An 18,300-nucleotide genomic window follows, 5' to 3' on the forward strand; every position below is an offset into this window, starting at 1 on the left:
GACTCACCGGTGACGTCTTCGCCCACGTCCAAGCGTTGTACTTTGTATTTTCATCCTTCTGACAGTGGAAAACATAGCCAACAAACACCGTGGAACCTAAACGAATGAAAGAAAACTATCATTTGGCCACAACCAACATTCACAGATACAACACAATGTGACGTGCGGGGTTGAGGTTAAAGGTTGAGTGAAGGGCCCTCGTTTTAAACTACTTTTTTGAAAAGGATTGGGAACAAGTAAGACGTATTTAATTTATTTAATGGGAAGTAGTAAGAGCTATTGAATTCAATCTATGTATTATATTCTATTGTATTGTATTCTGTTGTATTCTTTTGGATTGTATTCACACTAACCCCACTAAAACTTCAGCCCACAAAAACTCGCCTCTGGCGCCTAGCCTCTGGCACTTAGCCTCTAACACTTAGCCTTTAACACTTAGCCTTTAACACTTAGCCTTTAACACTTAGCCTAGAAGGTGAATAAATAGGGTTAAAGGTTGAGTGAAGGGACCTCGTTTTAAACTACTTTTTTGTAAAGGAGTGGGAACAAGTAAGACGTATTTAATTTATTTAATGGGAAGTAGTAAGACTTATTAAATTTATTTAATCTACTTTTCTTCCCAGGCAAAATTTGATGTGCTGCAATTCCAAATTTCCAAAGTGAATGAAGGAATGAAGTCCTTTAAATTATGATTTTGTATAAATACTAGGCATTAACACAAAATCGACGGCACAAAATGGGCAGACTTTACTTGTTTGAAAAGGACTGGTTACAAGACAGACTTTTTTAATTTATTTAATGGGAAGAAGACTTATTTAGTTTAATTGATCTATTTTTGTTCCCTGGCAAAATTCGATTTGCTGCAATTCCAAATTTCCAAAGTGAATGAAGGAAAGAAGTCGTTTAAATTATGATTTTGTTTAAATACTAGGCATAGACACAAAATCTACGGCACAAAATGGGCAGACTTTACTTGTTTGAAGAGGACTGGTTACAAGACAGACTTTTCTGATTTATTTAATGGGAAGAAGACTTATTTAGTTTATTTAATCTATTTTTGTTCCCTGGCAAAATTGGATTTGCTGAAATTGTATTTTGCCAAATCTTGCCTTGAGACCTGATAGGAAGTATTAAACGCTTAGTTAAATCAATACAAGTTGGTAATAAGAGCGAGTAATGTTGGTTGAACCGATGAATGAAGGTTGAAAGCAATTTAATTTATGACTTTGTATAAATACTAGATATTAACAGAACATCTACTGCGCGAAATGGGCAGAGTTTACTTGTTTGAGAAGGAGTGGCTTATTCAAAACTAAGATTTATTTAATCTGTTTGTTCCCAGGCAAAATTGGATGTGATGCAATTCCAAATTTCACCACATGATGGTGCCCAATTTTGACTTCATAGGACATATGAAACACTTAGCTTGTTATTATGTTCAAGGTAATCAGATTTGTTTATTATTCTAATGGCCTCTTCAAAACTATTCTGGATTACTACTTTGGATCTATTCTACATTACTTGGCAACAACATACTCTGTAACAGATTAGGCAGTATAATCATATCTGTTAACTTGAGAGTGCCCACACTCAATCTACTTATCGTGATGTGTTAAATCAATTACTGTTAGACATTATTTGTCTGATAATCTACCAAATCTTTGAATTGAAGAATTTGTGATTTAATTAATAGCTTGTTGTTATGTTAAGGGTAATCAGACTTGTATATAATTCTAATGGCCTTCTTTTGAAAACTATTCTGAATTACAACTTTGGATCTTATATTACTTTGCAACAATCTACTCCGTGACAGATTAGGCAGTATAATCACATATGTTAACTTCAGTGCCCACACTGTATTTATTTATGGTTATTTGTTAAATCAAGTACTGTTAGACATGAAATAGGAAGTGTTTAACATAAATGTTATGGCTACTCACCATTGTAGCTCGCTCCTGGTCAATGATACGAGCCTCTTCTTGCAGTGGAAAACTTGCAGCCAACAAACACCGTGGAACCTAAAGGAATGAAATTAAACATTAACATTTCGCCTCGACCAATTTTCACACGTACAACGCAACGCGGCTACACTTCTGCTATTACAAACGTAAATCTCCTTAAACACAATGAGTGTTACTTACCGTGTACGCTCTAGACGGTCCAGTTGCAAGCAGAAAATAAAGATATTTCTGTTGATAATCGTCGCTGCTCAGTGGCTCACGGCCATCGCGCCAACAGATTTGAATTTTGGCGGAGGTTCGGGCAATTACGTCATATCCACGGCACATGACTGCGACGTAATACCCGCTTATCTGAAACGGCAGTTAAAAGTAGAGTTACATCAAGTTTTCTTGGAACCTAAACGAATGAAAGAAAACTATCATTTGGCCACAACCAACATTCACAGATACAACACAACGTGCGGGGTTGGGGTTAAAGATTGAGTGAAGGGCCCTCGTTTTAAACTACTGTTTTGAAAAGGAGTGGGAACAAGTAAGACGTATTTAATTTATTTAATGGGAAGTAGTAAGACTTATTAAATTTATTTAATCTACTTTTCTTCCCAGGCAAAATTTGATGTGCTGCAATTCCAAATTTCCAAAGTGAATGAAGGAATGAAGTCCTTTAAATTATGATTTTGTATAAATACTAGGCATTAACACAAAATCGACGGCACAAAATGGGCAGACTTTACTTGTTTGAAAAGGACTGGTTACAAGACAGACTTTTTTAATTTATTTAATGGGAAGAAGACTTATTTAGTTTAATTGATCTATTTTTGTTCCCTGCCAAAATTCGATTTGCTGCAATTCCAAATTTCCAAAGTGAATGAAGGAAAGAAGTCGTTTAAATTATGATTTTGTTTAAATACTAGGCATAGACACAAAATCTACGGCACAAAATGGGCAGACTTTACTTGTTTGAAGAGGACTGGTTACAAGACAGACTTTTCTGATTTATTTAATGGGAAGAGGACTTATTTAGTTTATTTAATCTATTTTTGTTCCCTGGCAAAATTGGATTTGCTGAAATTGTATTTTGCCAAATCTCGATTTGAGACCTGATAGGAAGTATTAAACGCTTAGTTAAATCAATACAAGTTGGTAATAAGAGCGAGTAATGTTGGTTGAACCGATGAATGAAGGTTGAAAGCAATTTAAATTATGACTTTGTATAAATACTAGATATTAACAGAACATCTACTGCGCAAAATGGGCAGAGTTTACTTGTTTGAGAAGGAGTGGCTTATTCAAAACTAAGATTTATGTAATCTGTTTGTTCCCAGGCAAAATTGGATGTGATGCAATTCCAAATTTCACCACATGATGGTGCCCAATTTTGACTTCATAGGACATATTAAACACTTAGCTTGTTATTATGTTCAAGGTAATCAGATTTGTTTATCATTCTAATGGCCTCTTCAAAACTATTCTGGATTACTACTTTGGATCTATTCTACATTACTTGGCAACAACATACTCTGTAACAGATTAGGCAGTATAATCACATATGTTAACTTGAGAGTGCCCACACTCAATCTACTTATCGTGATGTGTTAAATCAATTACTGTTAGACATTATTTGTCTGATAATCTACCAAATCTTTGAATTGAAGAATTTGTGATTTAATTAATAGCTTGTTCAGGGTAATCAGACTTGTATATAATTCTAATGGCCTTCTTTTGAAAACTATTCTGAATTACAACTTTGGATCTTATATTACTTTGCAACAATCTACTCCGTGACAGATTAGGCAGTATAATCACATATGTTAACTTCAGTGCCCACACTGTATTTATTTATGGTTATTTGTTAAATCAAGTACTGTTAGACATGAAATAGGAAGTGTTTAACATAAATGTTATGGCTACTCACCATTGTAGCTCGCTCCTGGTCAATGATACGAGCCTCTTCTTGCAGTGGAAAACTTGCAGCCAACAAACACCGTGGAACCTAAAGGAATGAAATTAAACATTAACATTTCGCCTCGACCAATTTTCACACGTACAACGCAACGCGGCTACACTTCTGCTATTACAAACGTAAATCTCCTTAAACACAATGAGTGTTACTTACCGTGTACGCTCTAGACGGTCCAGTTGCAAGCAGAAAATAAAGATATTTCTGTTGATAATCGTCGCTGCTCAGTGGCTCACGGCCATCGCGCCAACAGATTTGAATTTTGGCGGAGGTTCGGGCAATTACGTCATATCCGCGGCATTTGACTGCGACGTAATACCCGCTTATCTGAAACGGCAGTTAAAAGTAGAGTTACATCAAGTTTTCTTGGAACCTAAACGAATGAAAGAAAACTATCATTTGGCCACAACCAACATTCACAGATACAACACAACGTGCGGGGTTGAGGTTAAAGATTGAGTGAAGGGCCCTCGTTTTAAACTACTGTTTTGAAAAGGAGTGGGAACAAGTAAGACGTATTTAATTTATTTAATGGGAAGTAGTAAGACTTATTAAATTTATTTAATCTACTTTTCTTCCCAGGCAAAATTTGATGTGCTGCAATTCCAAATTTCCAAAGTGAATGAAGGAATGAAGTCCTTTAAATTATGATTTTGTATAAATACTAGGCATTAACACAAAATCGACGGCACAAAATGGGCAGACTTTACTTGTTTGAAAAGGACTGGTTACAAGACAGACTTTTTTAATTTATTTAATGGGAAGAAGACTTATTTAGTTTAATTGATCTATTTTTGTTCCCTGCCAAAATTCGATTTGCTGCAATTCCAAATTTCCAAAGTGAATGAAGGAAAGAAGTCGTTTAAATTATGATTTTGTTTAAATACTAGGCATAGACACAAAATCTACGGCACAAAATGGGCAGACTTTACTTGTTTGAAGAGGACTGGTTACAAGACAGACTTTTCTGATTTATTTAATGGGAAGAGGACTTATTTAGTTTATTTAATCTATTTTTGTTCCCTGGCAAAATTGGATTTGCTGAAATTGTATTTTGCCAAATCTCGATTTGAGACCTGATAGGAAGTATTAAACGCTTAGTTAAATCAATACAAGTTGGTAATAAGAGCGAGTAATGTTGGTTGAACCGATGAATGAAGGTTGAAAGCAATTTAAATTATGACTTTGTATAAATACTAGATATTAACAGAACATCTACTGCGCAAAATGGGCAGAGTTTACTTGTTTGAGAAGGAGTGGCTTATTCAAAACTAAGATTTATGTAATCTGTTTGTTCCCAGGCAAAATTGGATGTGATGCAATTCCAAATTTCACCACATGATGGTGCCCAATTTTGACTTCATAGGACATATTAAACACTTAGCTTGTTATTATGTTCAAGGTAATCAGATTTGTTTATCATTCTAATGGCCTCTTCAAAACTATTCTGGATTACTACTTTGGATCTATTCTACATTACTTGGCAACAACATACTCTGTAACAGATTAGGCAGTATAATCACATATGTTAACTTGAGAGTGCCCACACTCAATCTACTTATCGTGATGTGTTAAATCAATTACTGTTAGACATTATTTGTCTGATAATCTACCAAATCTTTGAATTGAAGAATTTGTGATTTAATTAATAGCTTGTTCAGGGTAATCAGACTTGTATATAATTCTAATGGCCTTCTTTTGAAAACTATTCTGAATTACAACTTTGGATCTTATATTACTTTGCAACAATCTACTCGGTGACAGATTAGGCAGTATAATCACATATGTTAACTTCAGTGCCCACACTGTATTTATTTATGGTTATTTGTTAAATCAAGTACTGTTAGACATGAAATAGGAAGTGTTTAACATAAATGTTATGGCTACTCACCATTGTAGCTCGCTCCTGGTCAATGATATGAGCCTCTTCTTGCAGTGGAAAACTTGCAGCCAACAAACACCGTGGAACCTAAAGGAATGAAATTAAACATTAACATTTCGCCCGGACCAACATTCACACGTACAACGCAACGCGGCTACACTTCTGCTATTACAAACGTAAATCTCCTTAAACACAACGAGTGTTACTTACCGTGTACGCTCTAGGCAAAATTGGATGTGATGCAATTCCAAATCTATCTGAAACGGCAGTTAAAAGTAGAGTTACATCAAGTTTTCTTTTTTAATCAACACAATCATTTACAACCGTTGACCAGAAAGAATCGTCGAAATTCGACGTCCCCCACAAACGCCACGCTCACTCGCTTTTCAGGGCAACAAAAGTACTTCTTTTTAAAAACGATGAGTTGTACTTACCGTGTACGCTCTGGACGGTCCAGTTGCAAGCAGAAAATAAAAATATTTCTCTTGTTAGTCGTATGTTACCATCCGCTGTGTCTTTGTCAACATCGCCGCCATTTTCCTACTTCCTGCTGCGAGCCACGCCCACGGATTTAAATTTGGGCGGAAGCTCTTTCCATTGGCGTCGTTTTCGCGTATAGCAAATCCGATTGGTTGGGAAGGGGGCACGGTTATGCAGCCGAGGGGTCCTGTGATCGGTGGGATGTAAAGTAGGCGTCGACGTCACGTCCGCGTCACGTGACCACGACGTGGCAGACGTCATATAGCAACCGCTGTTTTGTTTAGTAGACTTACAGTTGTTATGCATTGACATAATGGCGCACACACCAAATAGATTTAAATAAATTAAATAATTCTTCTGCCCACTCTCTTTTAAACAAGTTAACTCTCCCCGCGGATTTGAATTCCGGCGAAAGTTACGCCCATCGACGTCACGTATGTCACGTGACCACGACGTGGCAGATGTCATATAGCAACCGCCGTTTTGTTTAGTAGATTTACAGTTGTTATGCATTGGCATAATGGTGTGCACTCAAAATAGATTTAAATAAATTAAATATTTCTTCTGCCTACTCCCTTTTAAACAAGTTAACTCTGCCCACGTCCATTGACGTCTTGTCTGCGTCACGTGACCACGACGTAGCGACGTCATATAGTAACCGCTGTTTTGACCAGTAGACTTAGTTATTATGCGTTGACATAATGGCGCACTGGTTAGCATGGCCACCTCTTAAGCATGATGATGCGGGTTCGACGCCTGATCAATGTTAGCATGGAGTGAGCTGAAGTGCATGGCGCTGAAGATTTGAATCTTTGAAATGCGCTGAGGTCTGACATATCAGGCAGAATGGTTTGCCATCACGTTCAACAAAAAATAGAAACTTTCCCACTCTGATTAAAACGTCCTGTGTTCATCTACGTATTTTCGTTTTGCTGTGCATCTTTTCCCTGCCATTTCGAGAGCCCAATTGACACTCATAGTTTAAAGAAATGTGTTTGCCCATCCTACTTTGTGGAATTTCACCACATGCGCTTTTGACCAAAATACCAAATTGAACTCAAGTGAAGCCAACACGCACAACCCCCCCCCCCCCCCCCCCCCCCCACACACACACACACAAATGTTGATATGAACATAAAAGAGCCGCATGCGGTTCGGGAGTTGCGGCTTGGCCAAACCTGTACTATACAACTTTATTTGTATAAAATTTTCACAACAGCTGTCACACAAACAAAGCGGGAAAAACCGAAGACGTGCGTGTTCCGCCCACGCTGGATTTATTTGCACCTTTGAAAAGACACCGTATTGCCGCAGATGTGGCAAAGAGTACTTTTGGGCATCTGAGACGGAAGGATGTCCAAAGCATCACGTCACCTGCTCTGGTAGGCATGGTGGTGGGACGTTGAGGTCAACCGCTTTGGGGTTGGCTGACTCTTTGATCGCAGGATGCCACACACTTGAAGACAGAAGCAGAAAAGCAGAGCTAAATGCAAAATGTACTCACCGGTGACTCCAATTTTTTTCCCCCCTGAAGAAACAGCTGGACGGGTGGCCCCGGCTGGCCAGTGGGACTCTTGTTATTCTGACCCTTTTTAGTGCGCGTTTGGGGCAACAACCGTTTTTTGTGGCGCTCTCTTCTGGTTCAAAAGTGCCCTGCATGTGAATTTGCTTTTCCTGCCTTCTGATTGGATGAGCGCCGGTGTGACGCGGTGCCTCTGTCACCGTGGCGGGGGGTATACGTTGGCATCGGAGCGTCTGCCAACGTCTGAGACCGGCTGGCAGTGTATCGGAGGTGTCGAGTGCGGTGCCGCTGGAGCTCACTCACCAGCTGGTGTTAGGGCCACAGAATGAAGGCCAAGGAGAAGAATAGAAAGAGAAACAGAAACTTCTCCTCCAATTGTTTGATTTGTCTCTTCTGAGCTTCGATGAATTCTTTCAGCTCTTTGTTCCTCTAGGACGGACAAATGGAAAGTGGCATTCAAAAGCCAGTAAGCGTGCAAGTAAGTGCCGGGCTGGCTTTGGGCCCTTACCTGTTGCGCGCTGTGCAGCAGATCCATTCTCTCTTGGAGGATGCAAGCGTCGCGCTCCCTCAACTCGCACATCAGGGCTCGCTTCCATTGGTCCACGGCGCTCCTAAGCTCTTCTCTCTGATCCGCCGTCAGCACGTCATTCACGCCAGCGTGGCTGGCTTTTTCGCCGTCCGTGGCGGGGCAGTCCCGCTGCGGTAGCGCCTCGTACAACATGGCCTCCAGCTCCAGGATCCTCTGGGCCGCAATCCTCGTCCATCAGTGGTCCGGCGGGAGATTTGAGGGCGGCTTACCTTATGAGCCTGGTCCATGGAACACTTCCTGAAGTCCAACTCTTCATCCAGGTAGCCCTTCTGCTTGCAGAACATATCCTAGCACAGCTCAAGGTCAGAATTGTTGGGGCACATTGCCGGAGTTCCCCTTGGCTGATGTCGCGTGTCTGTCTACCTTCTCACTTTCAATGTCCAACATCTTCTGTTGAAGTGCTGACTTGGTCACTTTGATGTATTCTAACCACTGAGGAAAGGCTGCTGTCACATAAGCAGAATGCGAGAGCGTGCGTGGACGTGCGCGTTACCTTCTCGGCTAGGGTGAGAAGGGTCCTGGCGTGAATCACGACCACCTGCTCCTCGTTGGTGAGATTCTGCAAGAGCCCAAAGGCACAGCGTCAACAAGCTTCTTTCAGCGCAAAGCCTTCCAAAAGTCACATTTGAGCCGCCGAGTCTCGTGGAGTGCGAACATAAGGAGTTCGACATACACTTACGGCGTTATAGCCCAGGATGTCCAGCTTCTTCATCAGATCACTGATGACGATGTCCGGGGGAAAGGCGCAAGGAGCAATGTAAGGTGTTCTGGGACCTCGGGTTAAGGTTAGGGTTGCGAGGGACGCCTTACGTACGCTCACGCCCTCGGCCTCGCAGTAGATCTGCAAAGGGCTGAGGCCGTCTGGGAAACGGACTTGCAGAAACTTCAAGACGGGGGAGCGCCACTCCCTCTCCTGAAAGGCAGAGGCATGCATCCGTCCGTCCGTCCGTCCGTCCGTCCGTCACATCTCTGGCCTCAACACGCTTGTGCGAGTCTTCCCACCTCCAGCTCCAGGATGCGGAACTCAAGCAGTTCGTTTTGGTCTCGGATATCCTGGATGTGCTCTTTCAGACGCGCTTCTTCCGCCTCCATCCGCCTGACCTGAAAAGACAGTCAGACCTCATCTGCGGGGCTTCCCGACAGGTGTGACGCCAAGCGACTCCGCCCAGCGCCTTTCTTTCCGTCACCTTTTCGGCCAACTGCTGATTGCTCTGACGCAGCAGCTGCTTCTCCTCCACCCACTTGACATTCTAGAAGAGACAAACGCGTGGACAGCTTTGGAATGTTGTGTCATTTTCATCCACAAATTCTTTGGTTGACTGGAAAATGACATTTGCTTTTCTCCGCATTTTCCCAGCCACGTTCGGGGGGGGGGGGGGGGGGGGGTTGGTCCAGTAATGCCAGACGGATGAGTGACTGAAGAATGTAGCTATTTTGTCTGAGAAAAAGGTGTGCTCATTGATGAGCTTACCTGTCCTTGTTGCTTCAGCGCTGACTCCAGATCTGCTACTCTGCTTTGATAGTGACCCATTTCTACCATCAGCTTTTCTCTGGTCTGAAAGGAGGAGGAGGGAGGCTCCTCCTCCTCCTTTCAGACCAGAGAACACCCGAGGCTGGGTGAGAACGGGGAGGCTGCGACCCGGCCGGGGGTTGCGGGAAGGGGCGCCACCTTGATCTCCTTCTCGGCGTCGTAGTCCCCTTCGCTGGTCTGGGCTAGCAGAGCGTAGGCTCGTTGCAGCGCTTGATATTCTTGCGTCAGCTGGCGGTAGCGAAGCTCCGCCTCTTCATGCACACACCAATGCAACACAGCACTAGTACCAGAATCAGTCAGACCGGCGACAAAGCACCCGCGACGCAAAGACGAGTCCGATTCCAGGCTGAAGAGGAATGTTTGGTGCCAATACGCTGGCAGAAATGGCGGGCTACCTCTTCGGGTTCCGTGTCGGGGGTTCTGTCGGTGTGAAAAGACAAGGACGATCCGTCCGAGTCCACCAACACGTCTTCGTCGTAGCCGTAAAATGTTTCGATGACCTGCGGGCGCGGAAGCAAACATCTCTCTGAACAAACTGAAGCGACACCTCACGATGAATCGACGAGAGGAACGATAGCGAGAAAAAGGCCATTTCATCTTGCGCAACACCAAGCAGCCGCAAACAAACAGACTCACCTTGCAGGACCTCACGCTTTGTTCCTCCTCAGAGATTCTCGACGTCGGTATCGTAGCAGCAAATCTCTCTCCTGTCGACACAAATAATCCGCCTTTGAGATTCTTTGGATGCAAAGGGAACGAACGGCTCCGGCGCAGAAACAAACGCGACTCACAATGACATTTCTGACATGAGCTCCTGTCTCCAGAGCCTGAAAAACACGTCACCGGCGATGATTGGAGGGACGCTCGTCTTTTCCAAAAGTGACAACTACAGGGTGTGTCAGGGTTTTCCAGATTATCTTTATCGTATCATTGTGTTGCTTTGACTTTGACTGCGACCTGTAATAAATAATATTATTTATCCCTTATTTATCCCTATCGCTTATCCCTTCCTACACAAAGTCGTAAAACACCCCTTGCTATGTTTTGACTAGAGGTCAAGGGCTTCCTCTATTCAATCCACTCTTACACCCACCCTGTTTCTCTTAATTAAAATGCTCGTGCAGGAGCCGAGAGTCAGACTTCATTCGTACAACGGATGGACTCTCCACCTGCAGGTGTCCAAAAGAACTTACTTGTCTCCCGTGTGGTTCTTGCAAAATAAGTTGGAGCGAGCGCAACTCTAACAGGGTGCATTTTGCCACTAGCTGCCTACGGACAATGACGTCGCGCTCGCGGCTCATGGTTGACGGGCTGAGCAGCCGGGCAAGTCCGTCGTTTTCAGCGCACAGCGAGTGGCAAAGGCGCTGACAAAACGGGAGCTTTGAGCTGCTGAAAACGGCAAAACAAGTCTAAAGCGTGTTCAAACGCGTGCGCACAATGCTCCTGCTTGAAAGGTCGGAATTTAAGGGGCCAATTTTTTGGATGGCGGCCGCCGGCCAAGCTTTGGACGGAAAAGGTTTCCTGGCGACAGCGAGCGAGCGCGGCGCTGCCGTACGTGCACCGAGTCGCCTGCCTGAAGACCTTGGACAAGTCGTCGATGATGTGCCGCTGCTCCACAACTTGAAGGAACTCCATTTCACCGTCCTGCTGGCCGCAACCGCGGTCCAGGTCATTGAGCGAACTAGGCCTTCTCTGTGGAACACAAATGCAGTGGACTCTGTTGGCACGCCGCCGTTGTCCGCGTCGACTTACCAAGCTTGCCATCTCCTCGTTCTCCTGGGTGACAAAGCGCACTTTGTTTTCAAGGCGACACAGCACCAGCGAGAGTTCTTCATTCTTCCTGCTCAGGCGTTTGTTTTTGTACAGGAGTGGCAGAAACTGGCTTTCTGTTTCTCTCAGTCGCTTTAGCTGCAAGCATGAAGTGCGGGATGTGAAAGACGCACAACACGCGGGCCAGAACGTATCCATTCCTTTTGCATCGGTTTGAACGGAATCGTGGCTTTGGCTCCCAATAAAAGACATCTACCAGGCAACCGACTCGCCGCGCCGCTCAACTAATAAGCAAGCGCAATGGGTGCCTCGCTGGATGGCGCGCATCAAACGTAGCGCAAACCTTCAAGCGTGCCGTCAATAAATTACCAGTTCATTGCGCTCTTCAGAAAGCAGGGCGTTTCGATCCTCCAGTTTCCTGATGACTGCGCTGAGCTCAGCGATTTTCAGATGAAACCGTCGCGTGTCCCGATCCTCCTGAGACTGAAAACGCCCCGCAACACACACACACAAGCACTCGTTCAAAGTTCAAAACTGTTTTTGTGCTACCTTCCTCCAGCAACGAACTAAGTCATGCGTACTGCAAGTGTGTGATGAGGTGGCTTACGCAATGAAGAGGATTGCTAGTAGCGGCGTTGACCCCACTTCCAGGGTAGTTTAGGCCCGCCCTTTGGAAATCCCTCAGGGCAGCGATCTGCTGCTCGGCAGCCTGAGTCTGCAGCTGAAGGCGGTGGACGTGGCCGGCCCCAGGGCTTCATCCAAAACACTAACCGCTCTGTCTTTCAGCTTGATCTCATCCGTCTGGATGTACAAACGGGGAGCGCTCAGGCAGGCGGGCAAACTCATTTGCCAGAATTGTGACAAAAACAAAGAGAGCAACCGGCCAATTTTTTTCTTGAATCGACTAGAACACCTTTGCTGTGACAAAAGCGAAGCGAGCAACCGGACATTTTCTTCTTGTGAAATAGAATAGAATAGAATGCCTTAGGTGTCATTGCACTGCAGGTATACAACGAAATTGGGAACATAGCCACGCACCGCGCATCTGATCAGTCCTACCAGTCGGCGGATCTCCCTCTCGCAGTCTCTCTTGGTTCGGCTCAGCTCCTCCCGATGCTGGTGATGAGCCGATCGGAGCTCGGCCGCTCGGGACTGCCAGGCCTGCTGGGCCGCTGCCAGGGCTTCTTCCGCGCTCCTGGTGGAGGCGACACCGCTCGGTCTCCCGACACCGCCGCGTCTCCTCCACCTCCGCCAGCAAAGCGCCCCCCCTCCTCACCTGAGCAGACATTGCGCCACACCGGGCCGTTGAGACCGCAACGGAGCGCCGCGACGCTTACTGGGGACAAGCTACACAATACGGTAGCGGCCGCATCGAAGCCCGACGTGGCGTGCGGATAGTCAGACACGGATAGAGCGGATCACCTTGTCCATGGAGCCGTCCCTCAGGCTGAGGACCAAGGCATTCAGTCGCTGGATCTCTCCATCTTTGATTTTGATCACTCTCATCAGCTCCATTTCATGCTGCCGCAGTAATGTCTCCCTGGTAATGGCTAACTCTTTCTGCTTCTCCTCATGGAGTTTGCTTTTGAGTTCCGTCATGGCGGCGGTGGCACGGTGGTGCTCCGCCCGCAGGTCCTGACTTCTCTCTCTCTCCAGACAGCTGACCTGACATGACTTAGACTTAGACTTAGACAAACTTTATTGTCATCTTGTCTGCACATGGTGCATACAAAACGAAATTCCGTTGCATACGTCTTACAACAAAGTAGTGATATTGCAGTTGAATAGAAGTAACATACCCTATGAAAATATATATATATACATATATACTATATATATATATATATATATATTAAAAATAAGTATAAAGTGCAGCAGTGATAATTATGCAATAGTGCAAGTAGGCAAAACAGTATTCAAGAGTGTGCAGAGGAATGCTAAACCATGTATTAAACTTCTATTTAAAGGGTTTATACAAGTTCAGTAAAGTTGGTAGTGCGAGATAGTGCAAGATAGAGGTCCGTAGTGTCATAAAGTACAGTTCTGTGAATGTGTGATGCAGAGTTCAGTTTAGAGCTCAACAGTTCTAGTGTTCAACAGTCTGATGACAGCAGGGAAAAAGCTGTTGCAGAACCTGGTGGACCTGCAGCGGATGCTGCAAACCTCTTCCCAGAGGGCAGCAGGGAGAACAGTCCATGGTGGGGGTGTGATGGGTCATTGATGATGTTACGGGCACGGGACATGCAGCGCTGAGATGAAATGTCCTGAATGGAGGGAAGAGGAGCCCCTATGATCCTCTCTGCTGTCCTCACCAATCTCCTCACGTTCTTCCAATCGGAGGCGGTGCAGCCTCCACACCACACAGAGAGACAGCTTGTCAGAATGCTCTCTATGGTGCTCCTGTAGAACGTCCTCATGATGGGTGGGGGCAGGTGGGCTCTCCTCATCCTCCGCAGGAAGTACAAGCGCTTCTGTGCCCTCTTGACCAGTGCCGTAGTGTTCATAGTCCAGGTGAGGTCTTCTGTGATGTGGACCCCCAGGAATTTGGTGGTGCTGACCACCTCCACAGCTGAGCTGTTGATGATCAGTGGAGCGTGGTGAGGCTGTTTTTTCCTGAAGTCGACGATGATCTCCTTCATCTTCTCCTCATTCAGGATCAGGCTGTTTTCTCTGCACCAGCCCACCAGCTGCTCCACCTCCTCTCTGTAGTCCAGGTCGTTGTTGTCTCTGATGAGCCCCACCACCGTTGTGTCGTCTGCTGACTTCACGATGTGATTGGTGGTGAACCTGAGGACGCAGTCGTGTGTCATCAGGGTGCACAGCAGGGGGCTCAGGACGCAGCCCTGAAGGGAGCCTGTGCTGAGGGTGATGACATCAGAGGTGTTCTGTCCGACCCGGACTGACTGAGGTCTGTTGGTGAGGAAGTCTAGCAGCCAGTTGCGAAGGGGGGTGTTGAAGCCCAGGTGTTCCAATTTTCCTACCAGATGCTGTGGGATGATGGTGTTAAACGCTGAGCTGAAGTCCAGGAACAGCCTCCGCACATGGGTGTTCTTCTCCTCCAGGTGAGCCAGGCTCAGGTGAAGAACGGAGGAGATGGCGTCCTGAGTGGAGCGGTTTTGCCGGTTGGCAAACTGGAACGGGTCAAATAATAGGGGGAGTCTGGAAACGATGTGACCTTTAAGCAGCCTTTCGAAGCACTTCATCATAACCGGAGTCAGTGCAACAGGCCGGTAATCATTAAATGAGGTGATTTGAGGTTTCTTCGGCACCGGAATGATGGAGGCAGTCTTAAAGCACGCCGGCACTGTGGCTTGGCCCAGCGAGGTGTTAAAAATGTCTGTGATGACCCCAGCCAGATGACTTGCACATTCCCTGAACACACGCCCAGGAATGTTGTCGGGGCCAGGGGCCTTACAGGGGTTGACTCTCCTCAGGGTCTTCAACACATCGGCGGAGTCAAGGCAGAGTACCTCCTCTTCCTGATGGGGGACAGTTTTAACTGCTGGAGTGCCGTTTAGTGCCTCGAACCTCCCAAAGAAGTTATTTAGACCATTTAGAAAGTCAGCATCAACTACACCCACCGGGGGGGGGGAGGGTGAGTTGTAGTCTGTAATCGCCCGTATGCCTTGCCACATACTCCTGATGTTTTTGACGTCGTGGAAACGATCCTGAAATTTTCGACTGCGGTCTCGCTTCGCTATCCTGATGGCACGGTTCAAGTTGGCTCTCGCTGTCCTCAGTGTCTCCTTGTCGCCAGACTTGAAGGCAGAGTTCCGCGCTCGTAGCGTTTGACGTACCTCCTCAGTCATCCAGGGTCGTTGGTTGCCCCGGGTGATGATATTCTTAGTGGTGCTGACGTCCTCGGTGCATTTGTTGATGTAGGCTGACACAGTCATGGCACACGCATGTCTAATCTACATCGGGAAAACTGGGAGGGAGGGAGGCAGGCAGGGAGGCAGGCAGGGAGGCAGGCAGGGAGGCAGGCAGTGTCTGTCTGTTGAGGTTTTCACCTTGTTCTTCTCCTGCTGAAGTTCTAACTGGACGTCCATCAGTTTGGTTCTCAGCTCGTCATTGGCGGCCTGAAGGGCGTCCGTTCGCTCCGCCTTGGCCCGCCCTGCCGGAGCTCGTTTGGACATCTCTTACTCGAGTCTCGCCCGGTCGTCAGTCAGAGATCACAACATTTGTACCTGGAGAGCACAAACGCAGCGCTGTTTTCCACTGGCTTCGAACTCAACTTCAATCGGTACCGTAACTTACAACATCATAAACATAGAACTAGCTTGACTTATTCATTGAATAAATGCATTTGGTTCTTCAAAACTGCATCACGCAACATAGCGTGACCGAGACGGCCGTTATCCACCTGCGTGAAGTTATTTGGTGAAATGAATGAGATGTTTAAGACACCATCGTTCTGTCTCTATGTAGATGAAGGGAAATAATCGATTGCTGAAGGTCCAAAGGTGTTGTGATAAACAAATAAACATATTAGTGATTAGTGACATATTTGTGATAAACATATTAGGCAGGATAATCACATATGTTAACGTGACTGCCCACACTGTATTTATTTATGGTTATTTGTTAAATCGAGTACTGTTAGACATGAAATAGGAAGTGTTTAACATAAATGGAAGACGAAAGGGGTACTCACCATTGTAGCTCCTGCTGGTCAATGATACGAGCCTCTTCTTGCAGTGGAAAACATACAGCCAACAAACACCGTGGAACCTAAAGGAATGAAATTAAACATTAACATTTAGCCTCAACCAACATTCACAGATACAACGCAATGCAAACTACACAAACGTAAATCTTTTTAAACACAATGAGTTGTACTTACCGTGTACGCTCTAGACGGTCCACTTGCAAGCAGAAAATAAAGATATTTCTGTTGATAATCGTCGTGTTTGTATCCGGTGTCTCGCTCAAGGCCATTGCGCCCACAGATTTGAATTTTGGCGAGAGTTCAGCCTATTGACGTCATTTCCGCGGTGTAATACCCGCATATCTGAAACGGCAAAGTTAAGAGTAGAGTTAAATAAAGTTTTTAGTCAACGCAATAATTTACAACCGTTGACCAGTCGAAATAATCGTCGAAAGTTGGCGTCTGTGGCTGGAAGCAGACGCCGAGTTCGACATTCCTCCCAAACGCCACACTCCCTCGCTTTTCAGGGCTAAAAAAAAACAGTTGTAATTACCTTGTACGCTCTAGACGGTCAAGTTGCAAGCTGAAAACAAAAATATTTGCCTTGTTAGTCATCGTGTTACTAACCGCTGTGTCTTGTTTGCCAGAACTGCCGCTTTCCTACTTCCTGTTGCAAGCCACGCCCACGGATTATAATTTTGCCGTGAGTTCCGCCTATTGACGTCATGTCCGCGTCACATGACTGCGACGTAATATTATCTAAAACTGTTTGTGCGGTATTGTGTTGTTCTGTGCGGTATTGTGTTATTCTGTGCGGCGTCGTGTTGTTCTGTGCGGCGTCGTGTTGTTCAGTGCGACGTCGTGTTGTTCAGTGCGGCATGGTGTTGTTCAGTGCGGCATGGTGTTGTTCAGTGCGGCATGGTGTTGTTCAGTGCGGCATAATGTTGTTCAGTGCGGCATAATGTTGTTCAGTGCGGCATGGTGTTGTTCAGTGCGGCATGGTGTTGTTCAGTGCGGCATGGTGTTGTTCAGTGCGGCATAATGTTGTTCAGTGCGCCATAATGTTGTTCAGTGCGGCATGGTGTTGTTCAGTGCGGGATGGTGTTGTTCAGTGCAGGATGGTGTTGTTCAGTGCGGCATGGTGTTGTTCAATGCGGCATGGTGTTGTTCAGTGCGGGATGGTGTTGTTCAGTGCGGCATGGTGTTGTTCAGTGCGGCATAATGTTGTTCAGTGCGGCATGGTGTTGTTCAGTGCGGCATGGTGTTGTTCAGTGCGGCATGGTGTTGTTCAGTGCGGCATGGTGTTGTTCAGTGCGGAATGGTGTTGTTCAGTGCGGCATGGTGTTGTTCAGTCCGGGATGGTGTTGTTCAATGCGGGATCGTGTTGTTCAGTGCGGGGTGGTGTTGTTCAGTGCAGGATGGTGTTGTTCAGTGCGGCATGGTGTTGTTCAATGCGGCATGGTGTTGTTCAGTGCGGGATGGTGTTGTTCATTGCGGCATGGTGTTGTTCTTGTTTAAATTGGGCACCATCATGTGGTGAAATTTGGAATTGCATCACATCCAATTTTGCCTGGGAACAAACAGATTAAATAAATCTTAGTTTTGAATAAGCCACTCCTTCTCAAACAAGTAAACTCTGCCCATTTCGCGCAGTAGATGTTCTGTTAATATCTAGTATTTATACAAAGTCATAATTTAAATTGCTTTCAACCTTCATTCATCGGTTCAACCAACATTACTCGCTCTTATTACCAACTTGTATTGATTTAACTAAGCGTTTAATACTTCCTATCAGGTCTCAAGGCAAGATTTGGCAAAATACAATTTCAGCAAATCCAATTTTGCCAGGGAACAAAAATAGATTAAATAAACTAAATAAGTCTTCTTCCCATTAAATAAATCAGAAAAGTCTGTCTTGTAACCAGTCCTCTTCAAACAAGTAAAGTCTGCCCATTTT

This window comes from Syngnathus floridae, chromosome 20 (genome assembly GCF_059516105.1).
Source record: "Syngnathus floridae isolate MCC-2025c chromosome 20, RoL_Sflo_1.0, whole genome shotgun sequence".
NCBI lineage: Eukaryota > Metazoa > Chordata > Actinopteri > Syngnathiformes > Syngnathidae > Syngnathus > Syngnathus floridae.